The following is a 22,512-nucleotide window of genomic DNA, read 5'->3' on the forward strand; positions in this document are numbered from 1 at the left end:
CCCTATGCTCTGTCAAGAAGCATGGGACTTCATTTACAATGACAAATACAATTTTCGGCAAGACAACAGAGAATTTAAGAAATAACCATGAAATTCACATAGTTTACTGCTGGAAAGGGCGTTATGGTCCAAGGCGAAAATTTTAAATGGACTACAATCTTCTATGAAGGTTGGGTCATTCTCGAGGTGGCTAAGGTTTTGGTAGTGTTCGTGAAACCTGTCCCTGTTAGTACTTGTATGATAGACCTACCCAAACTCCTTATGCAAAATTTTCATTACGAATTTGTGAAAACTCATTTCGCACATCCCAAATTATTTTATAGATGCAGATAGTTTCATATACTAGGTCAAGCGATGTGATCCATATGAAGTAACAAAGTATCAACCCAACAGATTCGATACGTCTGGGTATGTAGTCGATAGTCATTTACGTATAATACCTGAAAACAATAAGGTTATTGGCCTAATGAAAGACAAGGCGAATGGGTTCTACATTGTGGGGTTTGTAGGCCATAGTAAAAAATGTATGCATGCTTTATTGATACAGGTGTCATCCAGACAGGTGAACAGTATGTAACATACCGCCTTAACGGTACTGAAAATCAATGTTTCCAAGGATTGCCTGCTTTTAGATTCTGAAATTGCCCCGCATATGGTGCATCAGCTAAGGTTTCGATCATGAGATCATGTGGTACACACTGAATCGAAGTTGAAAGTCTATCTGCCTATGGCGACAAACTGTTGATTTGTGAAAATGAAATCGAAACCCCTCCATAATCAAACTATTCAACCATGTGATAGAGATGGAGAGCGGGTCTATTTATTGACTTTGTATATAGAGAGAAAATGTGTGTATGTATACAGAATAGTGTGAACCATTTGTCATAGTGTAAGTAGATGTGAACATTTTTGTGTGTTTATGGGCTGATTGCACATCATATGGGCATGTAAATTGTATATGTGTACTCGACATGCCTGAGTATATATATATACATATATATATATATATATATATATATATATATATATATATATATATATATATTGTGTGTGTGTGTTACATCAGTTTGTTCAACTGCTGCTATTCAAAGTCGCTGGATTTTAGTGTAATGTACTTTCCATGTGAAGTTTGTCTTTTCAATATCTAAACGTTTTTTTTTTCAAATACCATTCTAAAAAATTTTTCCCATTGCAATAAAGAATGAAAAGCGTAAAGACTTCCCAGCAAACATATTGACCTGTAGATTTTGTTATATTAGAATTTCAAATTGCTAGTGATTATTGTCATTACTTTAAAAATATAATTCTGTATTTCTTTCTGGTCATTATTATTATTACAGGATCTCTGTATAAAAATTTCATGCCAGAAAGCGTTACATATTGTAACCAAGAATATATTGTACAAACAAATGAATAAATGCCTGTTTCCTTGTTATTATTTATGAAACCAAACCCTCAGTCCTCAAACCCAGTCATATTGGTAGTAGTATTAGATACAAATGTCTAACGAAGAGACAGGTCGTGAGTGTAAAGCTGATAAAATAAATTCGAGGACACAATCCATTTCTCTTGTTCTGATAGGGGCTCTCAGTATTTTGTACTGAACAAATGTGAGGATTAAGTCTTATGATTGGAGTGGTGGAGGAAAATCATTGTTTTTGGATAATAAATTATGATAATGGGGTTATAAAAGTCATATTCATTAATTACATTAATTGCACAATGTATTATGATAGGTCATTAATAAAAGTGATAAGGGTAAGTGGCTGACTTGTAGAAAACAATGGACCCCTTGTATGAGAGAGGAAATTCTCCTGTGACCTTGAATATAAGCAGGGCAACTGCCTCAGGCCATCTACCAGAGAAGACACTGACCCCAACAACTGTCTCAGGACATTGATCAAGGTGGACACTGACCCCTGATCTTGAAGATGAGGATGGCAGGTGCCACAGGATAGTGTACATTGACCCCTGACCTTTACATTCAAACAGGACCTTTCATTGCACTAAAACTCACTTTACCCCACTACTTTGGAGGGGTGAGTTGTTGTATGATGGCGTGTTGGAAACACACATTTAAAGCGTAGTCATGTTTGGTTGTTAAGAGTACACTTTGTGGAACCTTTTGGGAGATGAATTTTGTGAGCCAATAATCTAAGGATTTATGAATGCAGAAGATTCAATTGAGAAACAATTTTATATTGTAGTCAGTAAATCATCAGCATGGCAAACCTGAAAATAAGATATTTCTTTGTACGGAAGGTATTTGGGTTCATCATCAGTGAATCAGATTTCGAGAAAATCAGCTGAGTAAAAAACTACATTTTAGTGCTGTAGACTCATCTTTCAATTACATTTCTTTCAGAAAAATGGCGGAAGTCCATATAGTGGACACAGCGATGTGTAGGTGTTATTGAAATGGCATGGTAAACATCATGATGGTGTTGGTGGTGGTTTGGTGCTCCTCCCCTGCACATGATGTGCCAAGTCAAGATTCCAACCCAAAAGCATGAGGTACATGCTGTATCGCAGCTGCAAATAGGACTGTCACATCAAGAGAGTAAGTGGATCGCTTGTGATGATGGGATAAGAACCGTACTGTACACACATTAGTCGTTTAGGTGATAAAGGGGGTACGGGTGAACATTAATAATACCGACAAACTGCAGGGCCGAATTCCTGACTGGAAATGGAGGAAACAAGGTCCTTTGAACATATGTCTGGAAATGGACAGTGTGAGTGCAACGACAACAAATAGTCCCAGAACACGGTACAGAGCTGTATCGCATCCACATCACAACAGATGTTCAAAGTGGCCTCCATGAGATGCAATGTATGTGTTCACACATAACATCATGGATCACACATTCTGTCCTCTCTCCAAACAGTGTAACAGGTGTTGTGAACATGCTGTTGAAGAGTGTGCACTTCAGGAACTGGTTCAGTATGCACAACGTTTTCTAGAAGGCCTCAGTGGTAAAAATCCAGGGGTTTAAGTTCGGTGATCTAGCAGGCCATGCTACAGAGCGTTCGTGTCCTATTCAACATCCAGACAAGATGTTGTTGAGGTGTCAACGAACTGAATGTGGAAGATGGGTGGTACTCATCACACAGAAACCACATAACCTGTCGTACTACCAAAGGTACATTCTCAAGCAGCCCAGACAGAGTATTCCACAGGAATTCCAGGTACATCCCTCCATCCAGGTGTTGTGTAATAATAACCAATGCAAGTATCTGGTCGCCAAGAATTCCTGCTCACACGTTGATGCTGAATCGGCACTGATGGGATGTCCCAACTTTTCCAAAAGGACTGTCCATAGCCCACAGACGACTATTAAGCAAACTGATGATGCCAGTTCTGGTAAAGATTGCTTCGTCATAAAAAAAGGGCTGATGACAGAAATCCGACATTTGTGGTGGTCTGGTGCAAGAACTATCAACAAAATCCTTCCCATGGAGGGAAATCTGCTGTTGATAATCCTCGTACTCGTTATAGGCGACAGGGATACCAGTGGTTGTCATGCAGGATACACATAATCGTACTTTGGCTTACACCATGTTGGCGGGCCACTTGTATGGAACTTATAATCGTCTTCATCCGATTCTCCGGATCTGATGTATGCACAGTGGTTGGTGTCTGTAAGAGTACTTGTTTTGATATATCTGTGCTGCCTCTCGACCATTTCCATCTGCTTGGCCCAACAGAAACACCACCTTCGCTTGTTCCCAACATGATATCGGACCATTCTGATGTTTACAGTATGCTGCATCAATTGCACAGCCAGCAACACAAAAGGAACACATGACATGTGGTCAGAGGAATTTTCATTCGTCAGCTCCATCTACAATGGCAACAATGCATTTCTGGACACATTTTCAAAGGACCTTTTTTCCTCCATTCCCAGTTAGGAATCTGTCTTTGCAGTTTGTCGGTTTTATTAATGTCCACCCTATTAACGTTTCAAAACCCCAAAGCGACATAGGATGCTGAGACACGTAAGTTGCTCGTAATATAAAACACATGGGACCGCAAATGTTGAGAAATACCCCAACAGCTGATGACAAATGTTGAACATATGACCTCTCCAAATAATGTACCTCAATGTATGTGCAGCAGTTGGGCATATTTGTCTTTCTCTCATTGGTAGGGGGCAGTGCTACAGGTCGCTCCACTAGGATACTCCTTTTTCGTAACTGTAAACCAGTTAATCATGGTCTTGTATTACCACTACTGCAAGCACTACCATATCACATTGGATAATGCTAGAATGAAAACATAATACTCTAGCAGAGCGATGCCTAGCTGTGCTCCCTACCGGCGAGGGTAGGATCGACAAGTCCAACTACAGCATGTGCGGTGAAGACTGCACATTACTTACTGAAAAATTTGTAAACATACTCTGATGAGCCAAGACATTATACTCACATGCTTAATTGTACGTTGGTGTGCTTTTTGGGTGCAATACAGCGGTAATTCTCCGTGGCAGTGACAAGTCCTTGGTAGGTTTATAAGCACCAACATCTAGGCAAGGGATTATACTGGCATTCGTGTCTTTTCGACGTGTGTACAGTGGGAACATGAGCTACGGCGACGTTATTACCAAATGCGTCCCAACAGGCCCAACGTGCTGTTATTCTTTTCTTGGCTGCCGTAGCGCAATCACCGGTACACGTCTAGGGGAATAGTGTTCCTTCTGGGACAGTCTGTATTGTCGCCAATTTTATTCAAGATGGTGGCTCTCCCTGAGTGGTCCCCCAAAATTCTCTCTGTAGGGGTAGATGTGGCAACGTCACACTCACGACGTCACCAAACCCACTCCTCCCCTCTCCCCCACTTCCCCTCCCTTGCCACACTTAGGGATTGATAGGAAAAATACTGACACTGTTCTAAGCTGCTGGAGAGAAAGGACGTAAGGTACTGTCTTTATTTATTTATATGCAGATTGTCCTACAGTTGCCCCCTTTCTCCACTTGTGAATAGTTGGGAAAAGCTCAGCATGCATTAACCTGTTGGTGAGGAACATACTATGTGTGTGTGCACAGCGTGTACAATTGATAATATGTGGACATCGAGCAGAGAGGAGTTTAATAACCATATTACACACAAAATTGCAGTCAAAGACTGTGACCACAGCTTCAACTCGATGGTTGGAAAGATGAGATAATGGAGGAGCATAAAAAGAATACTTTTTGCCAAATAATGGTGATGCAGCTGGATGGGGTTATGCTGGTGCTCGAACTGCCAACCTCCGTCTTTGAAATGGCTAATCAACCTGTCTCTTCCACTGCACAAGAGGCGATTGCCTCCAATCTAGCAGGTATGTAATTTTATTCCTGTGTGCTACATTTCTGTGGTAGGCAGCGCACCAACAGTAGTAATATACTGAATTAAAAGTGGTTCTCCCTGCAATCAAACAGACAGGTCTGTAGTAGTCTGTTCTGTTACACAGCCCCAGAGGGCGCTTGAAATTCTGACATCATGGGCGAAAAATGCAATGGAACCAATGACAGCATTGCGTCTGGTCACGTGATCATTATGTGGGGGGATTAAAACAGACGCAGTCCCAGCTACAGTCAGTCCAAGCATCATGAGGCGTCAACAGCAACCAAGAACATCGTCCACCCCTGCCTCGAAGAAGAAACATAAAAGTAAGTACATGTGGTTCGGTTCCATATCTTTGTTCAGCTCCATGTGTTTGTCTGTGAATGCTCATTGTTTCTTTTTCTTCTCCTTATTTGTTCAGCGACCTCCAGCATGTCCAGACCAGCAGCAAACTCTGGCTTGTTGGGACCTATGGTGACCTCCGGCATGTTCAGGCCAGCAGTAGCCATTGCTGGCTCGTCAGGGTCTTCATCAACCTCTAGCCTGTTGGGACCGGCAGCAGCAGCAGCATTTTGGGATTCTATAGCTCACCTGACCAGCACGTTGGAGCAGGACAACGAGTTGCTGTTATCAATCCCACTCATCAATTTTTGTTATGAAGAGACCCAGTCAGTCCTCGACTTTAAGAAGAATTATGCAGAGGGACCTACACCACGTGATGATGGTCAGTACTGGTCTCAGACATATGCACCATGCCAGAACATTCTGGTATTACTACAAGGACAGAGTGTTGATTGGGTGTATGACAAACCGCTGATTCTTACCAGAGCTCTACTACTTTTTACTTCAATATAGAATTTAACAGATAAGGCTCAAAGCCCTTAAATATTGGTATATAAGTGTCAATGGACAGTGAATGGTGTGTTGTGTTAGAGGCTGAGAATGCATCGATAAGTCTTAAGTTGCAGTTTACAGAGTGGGATGGGGTGGACTGTCTCATGCAGAACCCTACATCAATCGACAGACGAAGACTGAACAGATGGCTACGTTGTGTTAAAAATGTATATAAAGACATTTTGGACTACCTCCATATGTATAGTATGCGTGCAGAAGATTTAGAACGCTGTATCAATATGATGTCAAAAGAAGAAGCTAAAGGAACATCCATCAGTTTGAGAGAAATACACGTTGAATTCTGTGCATACAAGAAAGCTTATTTACTAAATTGTGTACAGGTGTGATGATCATGAAAGAGCCAACTGATTTTTTTGATGTAGTGCACCAAATGTATGGCTGCTCAACAAAAATGTTTATATTACCACAAACCGTGTTTTATTTTATTCGCACTTCTCACAATAATGTTACTGCTATCATTATTTTCACCGCAATTCCTAGAATACCACTGAAAGGGTACAGTACCGCCCGACATTGAAAATAGGTACAACATACTTCATTATTTTTGTCAGAACAACATATTTTTTTTGTAAAACTAACTCAATTTCAATTAATACAGCGAAGCCGGATACCAGTGTGGGAAAGAATGACAATTTATTTATTTAATTGATCACATGTACACTCCCACAAAGTAAATCCCTACATCCAGTTTGGTGAGATCTGTGAAATGAATGAATGTATGGTCGTCTGCTAACCACAGATAGTGAATGTGGATATATGGTCATCTTTGAGACGATCCTTTGGCCACCTTTGGTGGGACCAAAGAGATGAAATTTACCAGAGCGTTGAGTGCCTGAAATGTGGCTGACCAATACGGCAGCATGGTCTTCCCCCACCTCGACAGAGGAGCGAGATGACCTGAAGAACGGCCATTTTTCGGCACTCTGCCCCTGGATCTTGTGCTGTTAAGGCCTGTTTTAGTTGTGCTCCGTAATGATGAAAGAGTGGAGACATGGTATGCATGTGGAATATTTAAGGGTAGTTTGAAATAATAATTTCTCTATTTCAGGAACTTTTGTGGGGAGAATTAAATGTCAGGCAGGTAATATTAAAGGGATTGTAGTAATCTTCGGATGTGACCAACGGTCACAATGAAACCACGTGTAGCAATAAGTTGAAATACTTCCGTGTGCTTAAGTTAAGCTGAATTACTAGCGTATGTACAATAAGTTGAAATATTTAAGAAATAGCGTGTGTACCATAAGTTGAAATATTTAAGAAATGGCGTGTGCAGGACTTGAAATTAGAGACGAGTACTTCCACGTGGTGAGTACAGTGTGAGTCTCAATCTGTGTATGAGACAAAGGGTAAAGAGAAGTACCCGTCCATGGTATCAGTTGAGGACTCGCGTGTGTGATGAATACATTCTTAATATTACCTTACGTGATATAATTCCGTGTGACGCTAGATTCAAACTCTGAGAGAGAAGCAAGGTGAGTCGGCCGTCTATCCAGCAACGCCACTTGGCTTGCATTGCACAGGAAGACGTGCATATATCTCCAGAGTTCATAGTAGGAAAGTAGAATTACGAAGTGGGGCACTGTCGTGTGAAACTGGGATAAATATTAATTGAAGTGGGAAAGCTGAAAGTGATAATGTTGTGACCATTCTCTGTGTAGTATTTCCTATTGTAGTGTGGTGTATGTCATGTAATTTGGGTATGTGTGGTTTGCATGGGAGAGTAGCAAGGTAGTTGCAAAAGATTAGTGGGTTATGCTTGTTTCCTTCTGTATCGCTCGATCTGGAGGATAGTTTCGTGATGATGATTGTGAGAGTCAAAGTGTGAGAAATAATAAAAGATCCACCATCCTATCCAGAAAGTGCACTGCAGCGTTAAAATAATTACGAGACCATAATATAGAGATTCACCATTGTAAGGCCATGCCCACTGGGCGGAATTTCTCATGTGTTATTGTTGTAGGTTGTAGAATTTGTGTGTTTAGGTTAGAGAATTTATCGGAATAAATAAGATAGTGAAAAGAAAAAGATTGGTGGACTTTTCCTTCGAACTGTATGTTGTCATAATGTCCCGAATTTATGATGTGTGCGCCATTCATATTCAGTGCGGTGGCCACCTGTTGACATAAGCCGTTAAATAAAAGACAAAAAGAAAATGTGGTATTGCCAGTGCGTAGTGTACAGTCAGAGTTCTGTAAATTACTGATAGTCAGAAGCGTGTTTCCGTTGCGTATTAATCATATAGGAGGATAACTTGTAACTTAAGTGTGAGTACTAGAGTTCATGTTACTCGATAAGTAAGAATGAATCCACTCGCTTGGCAGACCACTCATCTTGCAGGCCTGACTGCTTGATGCCACAGTATGAGCAAGGCAAGTGGGTGCCTCTCACCACAGCAGCATCAAGCTGCCTAAATCAACTCATTACCACAGTCAGCGTCTTCAGTCATTGTTAAACTGAAAAACTAAATGATACACCAACTTTCATGTGTATATATACCCAGAGAGTACTGCAACACACCAAAACCTGATGTAGTCAGTATCATGGTGTGGAGGGTGAAGCATCCTTGACATAAGGACTTGGTTGTAAGTGGCTGGTCCTGTGATGGTGTGGAAGAAGACAAGAAGAAGAAGATGAAGAATGGGATGCTCCTACTAGATAACATACAGGCGATAATTATAGGTCCATCCAACTGCAGCAAGACAAATGTTCTCATGTCACTGCTAACACAACCCAGATGGAGTCCATGTTGAGCATGTACATGTAATTTTAAAAAACGCTGTTTCAACCCAAGTACCAGCTGCTGCAAAACAAAATACAAGGTGTTGATGGTGTAAAATATACATTCACTCAAAGCAGTGAAATCCCCCTACCAGTTTCCCTGCCAAAATGTAGGAAATTCTTCCAGCAGAATAATACACATACAAATAACTGAACACAGTGCTTTACATCCTTCCTCTACAGCAGCTCAACACTGACTGAGTTTTTTCCTGCCAATTCCCAAGTGGTGGGGGGGGGGAGAGGAAGTGGGGGAGGGGACGCGAAATGGGGGAGAAGGGAAGAGTTGTGGTGGTGATGTCATCAGTGCAACATTGGCACATCTACCCCCTACAGAGAGGAGGTTGGGGGCACCCATGGAGAGCCACCGTCATGAATAAATTTGGGAGCAGTGCAGACTGTCCCAGAACAAACATTATTTCCCTATTGATGAGGATGTGCAGCCTGTAGCTACTTCTCCAAGCTGAAGGATACAGTGTGATTACATAGATCTTTCCAGCTTAATATACTGTTACAACTTCCCAAGCTCAGATGTTGTACTATGCCAGAACGACCAAGAGGCTTGGTTCGGGAAAGAGGGATGACTTATGCCGGAATGTGCAGAGAAACACAGGCGAGTGTGTCATTGATTTTATTACGTCAAAGGTACACAACCGGCCTTGTGATGAACTCGGCGATGGCGTTGTGCAGAGTGCGTGGGTCAGCGCCAAAGCGAATGCCGTAATCTGCAGCATCCGCGTCCTGTTGCCCAGCCTCGCGGATGTAGTGATGTAGTGATCCTACTCGCACCTTGGCTAAGTGGACACAGCATGCATTAAATGTGCCCGTGGCTCAGAACACGTCTGACTGCTCCCTCAAATGTGACTTGTGCACAAAATGTAGAATGCCAAAGGGAAGCAGCTGACAGCCATCGGTATAGTGAGCCTTAGCAGCTTTGGCTGTCTGCCCAGGGCAGCTCATTCAATTCCCACAGACATCTCCGCACCAAGGAGGCCGCAAGTTCGCGCCCCAGCCCGCCTCTGCCGACGGCAGCTTGCAGTCCGCCAGAGGATACCACCCAGAGAGCGGAGGCTAGCAGCCCTCTCGCTCCTCGAACCGGTGCACCTCCAAGGTGTGGCCCGCTGCACCATAGCCATGACGCATCTGTGCAGTGGAGGTTGGAGGTAGCTTCAACGGGCTGGTGATCGCCGATTTCCGTCACCCGAAGGTCGTCGCGATTGGCCTGCAACTTAAACACTCATCATTCCCTCCGGTTCTAGATGCAGTTCCTCTGGAGGGGACGAGTAGAGTGCTCTTTGCTAACTACACTACTGGCCATTAAAATTGCTACACCAAGAAGAAATGCAGATGATAAACGGGTATTCACTGTACAAATATATTATACTAGAACTGACATGTGATTACATTTCCACACAATTTGGCTGCATAGATCCTGAGAAATCAGTACCCAGAACAACCACCTCTGGCCGTAATAACGGCCTTGATATGCCTGGGCATTGAGTCAAACAGAGCTTGGATGGCGTGTACAGGTACAGCTGCCCATGCAGCTTCAAACCGATACCACGGTTCATCAAGAGTAGTGACTGGCGTATTGTGACGAGCCAGTTGCTCGGCCACAATTGACCAGACGTTTTCAATTGGTGAGACATCTGGAGAATGTGCTGGCGAGGGCAGCAGTCGAACATTTTCTGTATCCACAAAGGCCCGTACAGGACCTGCAACATGCGGCCGTGCATTATCCTGCTGAACTGTACGATTTCGCCACGATCGAATGAAGGGTAGAGCCACGGGTCGTAACACATCTGAAATGTAACGTCCACTGTTCAAAGTGAAGTCAATGTGAACAAGAGGTGATCGAGACGTGTAACCAGTGGCACCCCATACCATCACGCCGGGTGATACGCCAGTATGGCGATGACGAATACACGCTTCCAATGAGCGTTCACCGCGATGTCGCCAAACACGGATGCGACCATCATGATGCTGTAAACAGAACCTGGATTCATCCGAAACACAGACGTTTTGCCATTCGTGCACCCAGGTTCGCCGTTGAGTACACCATCGCAGGCGCTCCTGTCTGTGATGCAGAGTCAAGGATAACGGCAGCCATGGTCTCCGAGCTGATAGTCCATGCTGCTGCAGACGTCGTCGAACTGTTCGTGCAGATGGTTGTTGTCTTCCAAACGTCCCCATCTGATGACTTAGGGATCGAGACGTGGCTGCACGATCCGTTACAGCCATGCGGGTAAGATGCCTGTCATCTCGACTGCTAGTGATACGAGGCCGTTGGGATCCAGCACGGCGTTCCGTATTACCCTCCTGAACCCACCGATTCCATATTCTGCTAACAGTCATTGGATCTCGACTAACACGAGCAGCAATGTCGCGATACGGTAAACCGCAATCGCGATAGGCTGCAATCCGACCTTATCAAAGTCTGAAACGTGATGGTATGTATTTCTCCTCCTTACGCGAGGCATCACAACAACGTTTCACCAGGCAACGCCGGTGAACTGCTGTTTGTGTACGAGAAATCGGTTGGAAACTTTCCTTACGTCAGCACGTTGTAGGTGTCGCCACCGGCGCCAACCTTGTGTCAATGCTCTGAAAAGCTAATCATTTGCATATCACAGCATCTTCTTCCTGTCGGTTAAATTTCGCGTCTGTAGCACGTCATCTTCGCGGTTTAGCAATTTTGATAGCCATTAGTGTACAAATTCAGTTTTCCTCAGCCCACTTCGGCCTCTACATACAGGTCACCTGAAACTGTAGTAATTGCCACGTAAGGGCTCTTCACAGCACAAGGGTGCCCTATGCTGCCTTGATTACTTCACATTTGCGTACTATGACCGCCGTGCTGTTCCTTCTAGCCTACGAGCGGTGTCGTAAACCCGCCTCGCAGTATTGTTTGCAAAATATCGAAATCGCCCGCGCCTGCTTTCTGATGTGACAACTGGTCCCGTAACTACTACCTTCCATCCATAACTGCGCGAAATTTTCAAGAATTGTCCAAATCTGCGCCTGTACTTATTCGTGGTGCAGTAAATATGTTGATGCTCTTCACGAGTGTGGAGCTGGATTTGATAGTCCTGAGGACACAATGTTTCGTCGGTCCAACTGGACGCCATCTTTGGGTGAGATTGCAGAGGCACACTCACGTTGGAACTGAGGTAACAACAGATACAGAGTCTCTTTTTTATTAGTTTGTACCGCCGGCGGTGCTGCAATTCTTCGCTTCGCAGAGGGCAACTCTTTCACTTACCATGCATCATGCTCAGTGGCCTGTGACCAGGGAATAAAAGTTGATGATGATGATGATGATGTTTGGTTTGTGGGGCGCTCAACTGCGCGGATATCAGCGCCGGTACAGATTTTCCAACCTTTGCTCAGTCCAGTCTCGCGACTTTCATGAATGGTGATGAAATGATGAGGACAACACAGACACTCAGTCATCTCGAGGCATGTGAAAACCCCTGATCGTGCCGGCAATCGAACCCGGGAATAAAAGAGCCGCCATATCTGATGTTACCTAAATTCCATGGTGACTGCACCTGGAATCTCATCTGAAGATGGCCAGTTGGATCATGGGAATATAGAGTCTTCAGGACGATTAAATCCGGCTGCGTACCCGTGAAGAGCATCAACATAAAGACTTTGTGTTTTATCAAATAGGTATCTTCGACCCGGTCCGTCGGTGAGCTGATTGTGGTAATGCTCACAGCGATTTTGCCTTATTGGAATGCCGATTATGGACGGTATGGCCTTCGAACAGAACCTTTTTGATCGACCATTATAATCGATATTTCCGTAACAACATATGTAACGATGGTCGAACCAGTAAAGGTATAAATATCAGACTGACAACAGTAAAGAAAGCTTACGAAGAGAGCCATTTGTTAAGTTTTAATATAAATTTAAGCATTAGGAAATCTTCTCTGAAGATATGAGGGCAAATCAGAAAGTCTTTGCCACTGTTTATTATTAGCCAAAGTAGTGTATATACAGGTAATGACAAATATACATCCTATTCTACGTACCTTACACTATTTTTCCACATAGTCCCCCGGTTCACACATTTGTCCCATCGCAGCACTAAATTTGAGATGCCCCTCTGGTTGGATTTTTTCCGGACGACTATGGAATCGCTGTCGGACTGCTTTCTTGGCTCCATCGTTACTTCTGAATTGCTGCACTGCCATACGATATGCCAAACTCCAGGGAAATGGCCGTGATGTGCACACCCCGATCTGCTTCCACCATTGCTTCCAACCAGGAAATGTTGTCGTCTGTCAGCGGCCTCTACGACCGCTCATTGTCATGCAAGACTTTGTCGAACTCACAACACTACCGCCGGCTGGAGTGGCCGTGCGGTTCTAGGCGCTACAGTCTGGCACCGAGAGACCGCTACGGTCGCAGGTTCCAATCCTGCCTCGGGCATGGATGTGTGTGATGTCCTTAGGTTAGTTAGGTTTAATTAGTTCTAAGTTCTAGCCGACTGATGACCTCAGAAGTTAAGTCCCATAGTGCTCAGAGCCATTTGAACAATTTTTGAACACAACACTACTACCTCATAGTTCTCAAAACGAGACAGTTTTCCCCATATGTGGGCTGCATTTCCTTGTAGATCTCGACGGCGTTCGACTTTTGCTCCATAGAAAACAAATCACACTTGGTTGCTCTAACGCAATGAACGTGTGAAGCACAACCTCCGTCTTTAACAATTGACTACAGCGCCGTGCGGTGGAGCTATCGGCAGATAAGGCCGGCACGAACCAAGAAAGGTCCAACACTGGAAATGGGTATATTGACATTGCATTTACAGACATAATTAGGCTAATAAAATAGGGGCAAAGACTTTCTGATTTTCCCTCGTCGTGTAGCCTTGTGCGGAAATGCAAGGAGAGCATATTTGGATATTTGTGGTAAGGTCTTATGGGTCCCTAAGCTTACTCACTACTTAATCGAACTTAAACTAACCTACGCTAAGGACAACACACACACCCATGCCCGAGGGAGGAATCGAACCTCCGACAGAGGGAGCCGCGCATAAAGGAGAGCGCTAAGCAGTTCAGACAAGGAGTAAATAGAAACTTTTGAAATGTCATGCTACAGAACAATGAGGAGATGCTTAATATTCATGGGACATTTTGACTAAAAGAAGGCATCAGCTAATAGTACATAGTGTGGGGGGGGGGGTGAAAACTATAGATGGAGACGAAGGTTCGAATACAGTGAGCAGGTTCAGATGGATGTAGGTTACAGCAGTTATGCAGAGGCTTGCACAGAGTAGACTAGCGTGGACAGCTGCTTCAGGGCAGTCTTAGGACTGAAGACAATAACAGCAACAATAATGGCAACAAAATGAATCTAACTCACAGTATTCTGAGAAATAGGAATAATTTATGCCATATCACTTACAACATGAAGCTTCAGCTAAAGAATGACTACAAGTTCGCGATCAAAAGCAAGCTCCACGAACTGTGAATACAGGGCGGCACAAGAGGCGAGGCGCGAGAGAGCGCTACAGGGAAGGCATGTCGGCGCCTTGTCCCGGGGAGCTCCTTAATAGATTGCAGATCCAATGAAGTTGCTGCGACGAGGTTATGTGTATCGACACACGGAGACGTGCGCCGCATGCCAAGAGCGCGCCGCGCCACGCCGGGCCGTCTTGAGGAGATGAGCTGCCTGCAGTACTCATGGCGCGCCTCCCAATATCCCACAGCTTCAAATAACGGCTGCGCAATTGGCAGCCATATTACAAGTTCCTAACCAGGAGCGAATTATTTAATCTCATCTGAGTGCTTTGGTAGTTCAGTTTTCGAATCTCCGCGTATTTATTAGACACAGTTCTTGCGTTTTTATCCGTGTCTACAGTAGAGTTCCGCAGCACGAGTCGATAGTCCGTTTGTCTGTGTAGTGTAGTTTTTCACAGACTTTAGTATGGATAGGGACAGTGGCTGCTATGTGCGGATGCGAGCCGAGTTGGTGACATTACGCTCTGAGCTCCAGACTGTGATGGCTTAGGTTGCACAGCTTGAATCTGCAGTGGATGGGCGTCACTGTTGTGGGCCTGCCGTGGGGTTCCAACGGACGTACAGCACATCTGAGTACTTCGATCGGTCCGCAACAGTGGCCAGCCCAGTTACTGCTCGCAGTGAGGTTGACCTCTCACTCGTGGTCGAGTGGGAGGTCGCCTCGGGGCGCGGCAGTCAGCGAAAGACTTCCCAGGGGGCTTCACGTATGGCCTCCTCAGTTAGTATGACAAACAGGTTTCAGGTGCTGTCTGTGGCTGACACTGTCGCTCATCCAGATACACTCTCCCGTCCTATTTCAGAGGAAACCTCTCAACCTGCAACATCCGGGCAATCACTGAGGGTGGGATTATTGGTAGTTGAGAGCTCCAGTGATAGGCGCGTTATAGGGCCCCTTACATGACTGCCAAAGAGGGGAAGAAAGCCAATGTGCACTCCGTGTGCATACCGGGTGGAGTCATTCTAGACGTGGAACGCGTCCTTCCGGATGCCATGAAGAGCACAGGGTGCAGCTAACTGCAGGTGGTGGCTCGGCACCAATGATGTGTGTCGCTTTGGATCAGAAGAGATCTCTCTGGCTCCGAGCGGCTAGCATAAGTGGTAAAGACTGCCAGTCTTACGTGTGAGATGAAAGCAGAGCTCACCATCTGCAGCATAGTCGATTTTATGTCCAGCCTTGCGTCAAATATGGTGCGTCTAGGAAGCCTGCATAAAACATTCAAACAAATCGTATTAATGAGTTTTAGTACAAAATGGAAAGAGACAATACTTAACTGTGACAAGTAAAGAGATGTGTCGCAAGCAAAGGGCGCCATACGAAATAATGAGTCTTCTTTAGTATAAACAATTACAAGTCTGAGGTACATACAATATACAAGCAAAGTAACTAGTGTTGACGCTTCTATACAAGTGCCTAGTCTCGAAGCTACTACTGAACTGGCCCCAACCAATCGGGCGCGGCACTTATGTCCCCTTCACATAGGGTTCACTGCTGTCGCGTTGTCGTCCTGGAGAGGGGTCTCTCAGCGTGCGATTAGCTGACGTCAACAGTCGACAGGGCGGATTGTGGGCCTCTGGTACAGAGCCGAGTGGAGGGTCTGAATCAGAGGCTCAGACAGTTGTTCGACCATGTAGGCTGCAGATTCTTCGACTTGCACCATAGGGTGGTTGGGTTTCGGGTTCCGCTGAATACGTCAGGAGTCCATTACACGCAGGAGGCGCTACACGGGTAGCACGAGTTGTGTGGCGTAGACAGGGCGGTTTTTCAGGTTAGAGGGTCTCCGGAAAACACAAAAAGAGCTTCAGTCTCAAAAGGTGCAGGCCGAACACAGGAAGAACCTAGATCAGTAACCATCGGTATAACAGTTGTAAACTGTCGTAGCTGCGTTGGGAAAGTACCAGAGCTCTAAGTGCTGATAGAAAGCACTGATGCTCAAATCGTTATAGGCACTGAAAGCTGGCTGAACCCGGAGATAAGTTCGGCTGAAATTTTTGCGAAGTACCTAACGGTGTTCCGAAAGGATAGGCTAAATACAGTTGGCGGTGGGGTGTTTGTTGTTGTTAGAAACAGTCTGTCTTGTCACGAAACTGAAGTAGATAGTTCCTGAGAGTTAGTATGGGCAAAGGTCCTTCTTGGCAACCGGAATAAAATAATAATTGGATTCTTTTACCGACCTCCCAACGCAGATAATACAATTGCTGAAAGGTTCAAAGAAAACCTGAGTTTAATTGCAGACACTTACCCGACTCATACAATTATAGTTGGTGGTGACTTTAATTTACCCTCGATATGTTGGCGAAAATAGATGTTTAAATCCGGAGGTACGCATAAAACATAATCAGAAATTGTGCTAAACGCATTCTCTGAAAATTACTTCGAGCAGTTGGTTCATGAGCGCACGGGAATACTAAACGGTTGTGAAAACACACTTGACCTCTTAGCAACAAATAATCCTGCCCTAGCCGGCCGGAGTGGCCTAGCGGTTCTAGGCGCTACAGTCTGGATCCGCGCGACCGCTACGGTCGCTGGTTCGAATCCTGCCTCGGGCATGGATGTGTGTGATGTCCTTAGGTTAGTTAGGTTTAAGTAGCTCTAAGTTCTAGGGGACTGATGACCTCAGCAGTTAAGTCCCATGGTGCTCAGAGCCATTTGAACCATTTGAATCCTGCCCTAATAACAAGCATCAAAACGGATACAGGGATTAGTGAACACAGGGTTGTCATAGCCAGACTGAATGTTGTAACCACTAAATCCTCCAAAAATAAACGAAAAATATACCTATTGAGAAAAGCAGATAAAAATTCACTGTGATTTCCCTAAATCACTCCAGGCAAATGCCGGGATGGTTCCTCTGAAAGGGGACGGCCGACTTCCTTCCCCATCCTTCCCTAATCCGATGAGACCGATGACCACGCTGTCTGGTCTCCTTCCCCAAACCAACCAACCAACCAAAAATTCACTTGACATCTTCCTAACAGACTCTCCTCTCCTTCAAAATTAACAACGTAAGTATAGATCAGATGTGGCTGGAATTCAAAGAAATAGTATCGACAGCAACTGAGAGATTTATAACTAGTAAATTAACAAACGACGGAGCTGATCCTCCTTGGTACACACACGGATCATAACTCCGTTGCAGAAACAAAAAAAAAAAAAAATTTACGCTAGATTTAAATGAACGCAAAATCTCCATGAGTGACGATCTTTAACAGATGCTCAAAATTTTGCCCGAACATCAGTGCGAGATGCTTATAATAGTTTCCACAACGACACTTTGTCTCGAAACCTGGCAGAAAGTCCAAAGAGATTCTGGTCGTATGTAAAGTATGCTAGCGGCAACAGACAACCAATGCCAAATCTGCGCGATAGCAATGGAAATACTGTTGACGACAGTGCTACCAAAGCAGAGTTACTCAACACAGACTTCCGAAATTCCTTCACCAAAGAAGCGAAGTAAATATTCCACAAGTTGGATCAAGATCGGCCGCCAACATAGGTAATTTAAAAGGAGATATCCTCGGAGTAGCGAAGCAGCATAAACCAATAAAAGCAAGCCTTCCGGTCCACACTGAATACCAGTCAGGCTACTTTCAGAGTATGCTGATACAATAGCTCCATACTTAACAATCATATACAACCGTTCGCTGGACGCGAAGATCCATACCCAAAAACTGGAAAGTTGCACAGGACTACCAATATTCAAGAAAGGTAGTAGGAACAATCCACTAAATTACAGGCTCATGTTATTAATATCGACATGCAGCAGGATTCTGGAACATATATTGTGTTCGAACATTATGAATTATCTCGAAGAGGACGGTCAATTGACACGGATTTAGAAAACATTGTGCTTGTGAAACAGAACCAGCTCTTTACTCACACGAAGTTCAAAAAAATGGTTCAAATGGCTCTGAGCACTATGCGACTTAACTTCTGAGGTCATCAGTCGCCTAGACTTAGAACTAATTAAACATAACTAACCTAAGGACAGCACACACATCCATGCCCGAGGCAGGATTCGAACCTGCGACCGTAGCGGTCGCTCGGCTCCAGACTGTAGCGCTTAGAACAGCACGGCCACTCCGGCCGGCCTCACACGAAGTGTTGAATGCTATTGACAAGGGATTTCAAATTTATTCTGTATGTCTAGATTTCCAGAAAGCTTTTACGCTGTACCACACAAGCGGGTTGTGGTGAAATTGCGTGCTCATTGAATATCGTCTCACGTATGTGACCGGATTCGTGATTTCCTGTCAGAGAGGTCACAGTTCGTAGTAACTGAGGAAAAGTGATCGAGTAAAACAGAAGCGATTTCTGGCGTTCCCTAAGATAGTGTTGTAGGCCATCTGCTGTTCCTTATATCGATAAACGATTTGGGAGAAAATCTGAGCAGCCGTCTTAGGTTGTTTGCAGATGATAATGTCGTTATCGTCTTGTAAAGCCATCAGAATATAAAAATATCAAAACAAATTGCAAAACGATTTAAGAAATATATCTGTATGGTGCAAAAATCGACAGTTGATCCCAAAGACTGAAAAGTGTGATGTCATCCACATGAGTGAGAAAAGGAATCCTTTAAACTTCGTTTACACAATAAATAAGTCAAATCTAAAGACCGCAAATGCAAATAAATACGAAGGAATTACAATTACGAACAACTTAAATTGGAAAGGGCACAAAGAAAATGTTGTGGGGAAGGCAAACCAAAGACTGTGTTTCATTGGCTGGACACTTAGAAAATGTAACAGATCTACTAAACAGACTGCCTACACTACACTTTTAAGTCCTCTTTTAGAATACTGCTGCGCGGTGTGGGATCCTTACCAGATAGGATTAACGGAGTACATCGAGAAAGTTCAAAGAAGGGCAGCACGTTTTGTGTTAGAGCGAAATAGGGGAGAGAGTGTCACTGAAACTATACAGGATTTCGGGTGGACATCATTAAAACAAATGTGGTTTTCGTTGCGGCGGAACCTGCTCACGAAGTTTCAATCAAAAACTTTCTCCTCCGAATGAGAAAATATTTTGTTGACGCCGACCTACGCAGGAAGAAATGATCATCATAATAAAATAAGGGAAATCAGAGCTCGGATGGAAAAACATAGGTGTTTGTTTTTGCCGCGAGCGGTTCGAGATTGGAATAATAGAGAATTATTGTGTAGATAGCTGGATGAACCCTCTGCCAGGCACTTACGTGTGATCTGCAGAGTATCTATGTAGATGTAGAAAGGCCCATTATCGTATAATTACACGACTGCACGCTAATCACCGGCAGCAAGCACTTACACCCATTAAATATCTGGGAGTATATCGAATGATATAAAGTGGAACGGCCACATAAAACCAGTAGCAGGTAAGGTAGATGCCAGACAGATTCATCGTAAGAATCCTCAAGAAGTGTAGTTCATCCACGAAGGAGCTAATATAGAAAACTCTCTGAATATTGCTAGTCAGTCTGGGATCCAGATAGAATTGATAGAGAAACAGTGAAGAATCGAAGAAGAGCAGTGCGTTTCGTTACAGGTTCATTTACTGAGCCCGTACGCGCCACGAAGATGCTCATTCAACTACAGTGACATACGCTAAAAGAGAAGCGTTGTGCATCACTACGTGATTTAATGTTAAAGTTGGAAAAACTTACGCCGGCCGCGGTGGTCTCGCGGTTCTAGGCGCGCAGTCCGGAACCGCGCGACTGCTACGGTCGCAGGTTCGACTTCTGCCTCGGGCATGGATGTGTGTGATGTCCTTAGGTTAGTTAGGTTTAAGTAGTTCTAAGTTCTAGGGGACTGATGACCACAGCTGTTAAGTCCCATAGTGCTCAGAGCCATTTGGAAAAACTTACTTTCCTAGAAGAAACAACCAATATATTGTTTCCTCCTACATATACCCTAGGGAAAGGTCATGAAGATAAAATTAGAGAGAATAGTTCTTCTCACGGACCATTCGCGACTGGAACAGGAAAAAGGTCGAAATACTCTCCCTCACAGACTATATAGTCCAGTCAACCAAGGAAAATTAGGTGACAAAATACGTGCATTCGCAACTTTTTGTGCATTGGTAGGGTGACGTGGAATGAGTAACACACTAAAGATCCAGACCGCTGAGCGGTGAGCGTGATCGTGGTGGTGAGGTAAGAGTGTAAAAGTCACTTTTTTATGTTTTTCTTGGCTATCTTGGAAACCACGGTTTCTAGCGAAAATGCTTTCCGGTACCAAATTAAACTATACTTAATTTCCTAAGAGAAAGAATATATTCAGTTTTCTCTTGGATTAATGGTCTCCACGTTACAAGGGATGGAAACATCGTAGATTATGAAAAACAGTTATTGAAGGACATGTTCTAAACATCATGAGCTGCACTTGAAGTATTTGTTTGCCAGACTGATATTCAGGTGTAGAACCCATCGTCAGTGTCATCTGCTACAGAGGAACAAACAGCTGTACGTACATCCGTATATTTCTGTAACATGACAGCTGTATACACTGAGGTGACAAAAGTCATGGGACACCTCCTAATATCGTGTCGGACCTCCTTTTGTCCGGTGTATTGCAGCAGCTCGGAGTGGCAAGGATTCAACAAATCGTTGGAAGTGCCCTGCAGGAGTACTGAGCCACGCTGCCTCTATTGCCGTCCGTTATGTGCGGAAGTGTTGCCGCTGCAGGATTTTGTGCACGAACGCACCTCTCGATTACGTCCCAAAATGTTCGATGGGATTCATATCGGTCGATCTGTAGGGCCAAATCATTCGCTCGAATTGTCCAGAATGTTCTTCAAACCAATCGCGAGCAATTGTGGCCTGGTAACAATGATCATGGGAACATGACGTCCATGAATGGCTGCAAATGGTCTCCATGTAGCCGAACATAACCACTTCCAGTCAATTACCGGTTCAGTTCGATCAGAGGACCCAGTCCATTCCATGTAAACAAAGCTCACGCTATTATGGAGCCATCACAAGCTTGCACAGTGCCTTGTTGACAACGTGGATCTATGGCTTCCTGAGGTTTGCGCCACACTTGAACCCTACTGTCAGTTATTACCAAGTGAAATAGTGACTCATCTGACCGGGCCACGGGTTTTCATCGTCTAGGGTCCAACCGATATGGTCATGAGCCCAGGAGAGGCGCTGCACGCGTTGTCGTGCTTTTAGCAAAGGCACTCCCGTCGGTCGTCTGCTACCATAACACATTAACGCCAAATTTTGCCATACTGTCCTAACGTATACGTTCGTCGTACGTCCCACATTGATTTCTACGGTTATTTCAATCAGTGTTGCTTGTCTGTTCGCACTGACAACTCTACGTCAGCGCCCCTGTTCTCAGTTGTAAAGTGAAGGCCGTCGGCCACTGTATTGTCCGTTGTGAGAAGCTTCCCCCACGATGAGTGCTACTCGCTTTCAATTTACAGACAGATGATACCTCCCCAGCATTTCTTGTCTAATTCTCTCATGCGAATAGACAAATAACTTCACTGAGCTCCTGTTTATATACAGGGGTTATTGTCAGTTTATTGACTATTTATTTGCAGTTGCTAAATGATATGTTATGCAAAAAAGCTCAACAACTGCAGCTGTCAATTGTCTGCCACAATGAAGAGTCTTTCCCAAGTGTAACACGCGGTCAATACGTATTCGACCTCTACGGTCGCAGGTTCGAATCCTGCCTCGGGCATGGATGTGTGTGATGTCCTTAGGTTAGTTACGTTTAAGTAGTTCTAAGTTCTAGGGGACTGATGACCTCAGAAGTTAAGTTACGATACAGAAGTAGGTCTCTTAGGCGATATGGAGCTTTAGATAAGCCAAGCAATGCCTTGCTGTAGATTACTTTCCTAGATTTAAACATGTTCAATTTTGTTCCATTAGACACATTGACAGCCACCTTGCAAGGTATAACGTGGATGAGTGGTAAGTGGCCCTACTTAGTGCAGCCCACTCTATAGGTGACGGCCATTCCTGAATGGAAGTG

This window comes from Schistocerca piceifrons, chromosome X (assembly GCF_021461385.2).
Source record: "Schistocerca piceifrons isolate TAMUIC-IGC-003096 chromosome X, iqSchPice1.1, whole genome shotgun sequence".
In the NCBI taxonomy this organism is placed as follows: Eukaryota; Metazoa; Arthropoda; class Insecta; order Orthoptera; family Acrididae; genus Schistocerca; species Schistocerca piceifrons.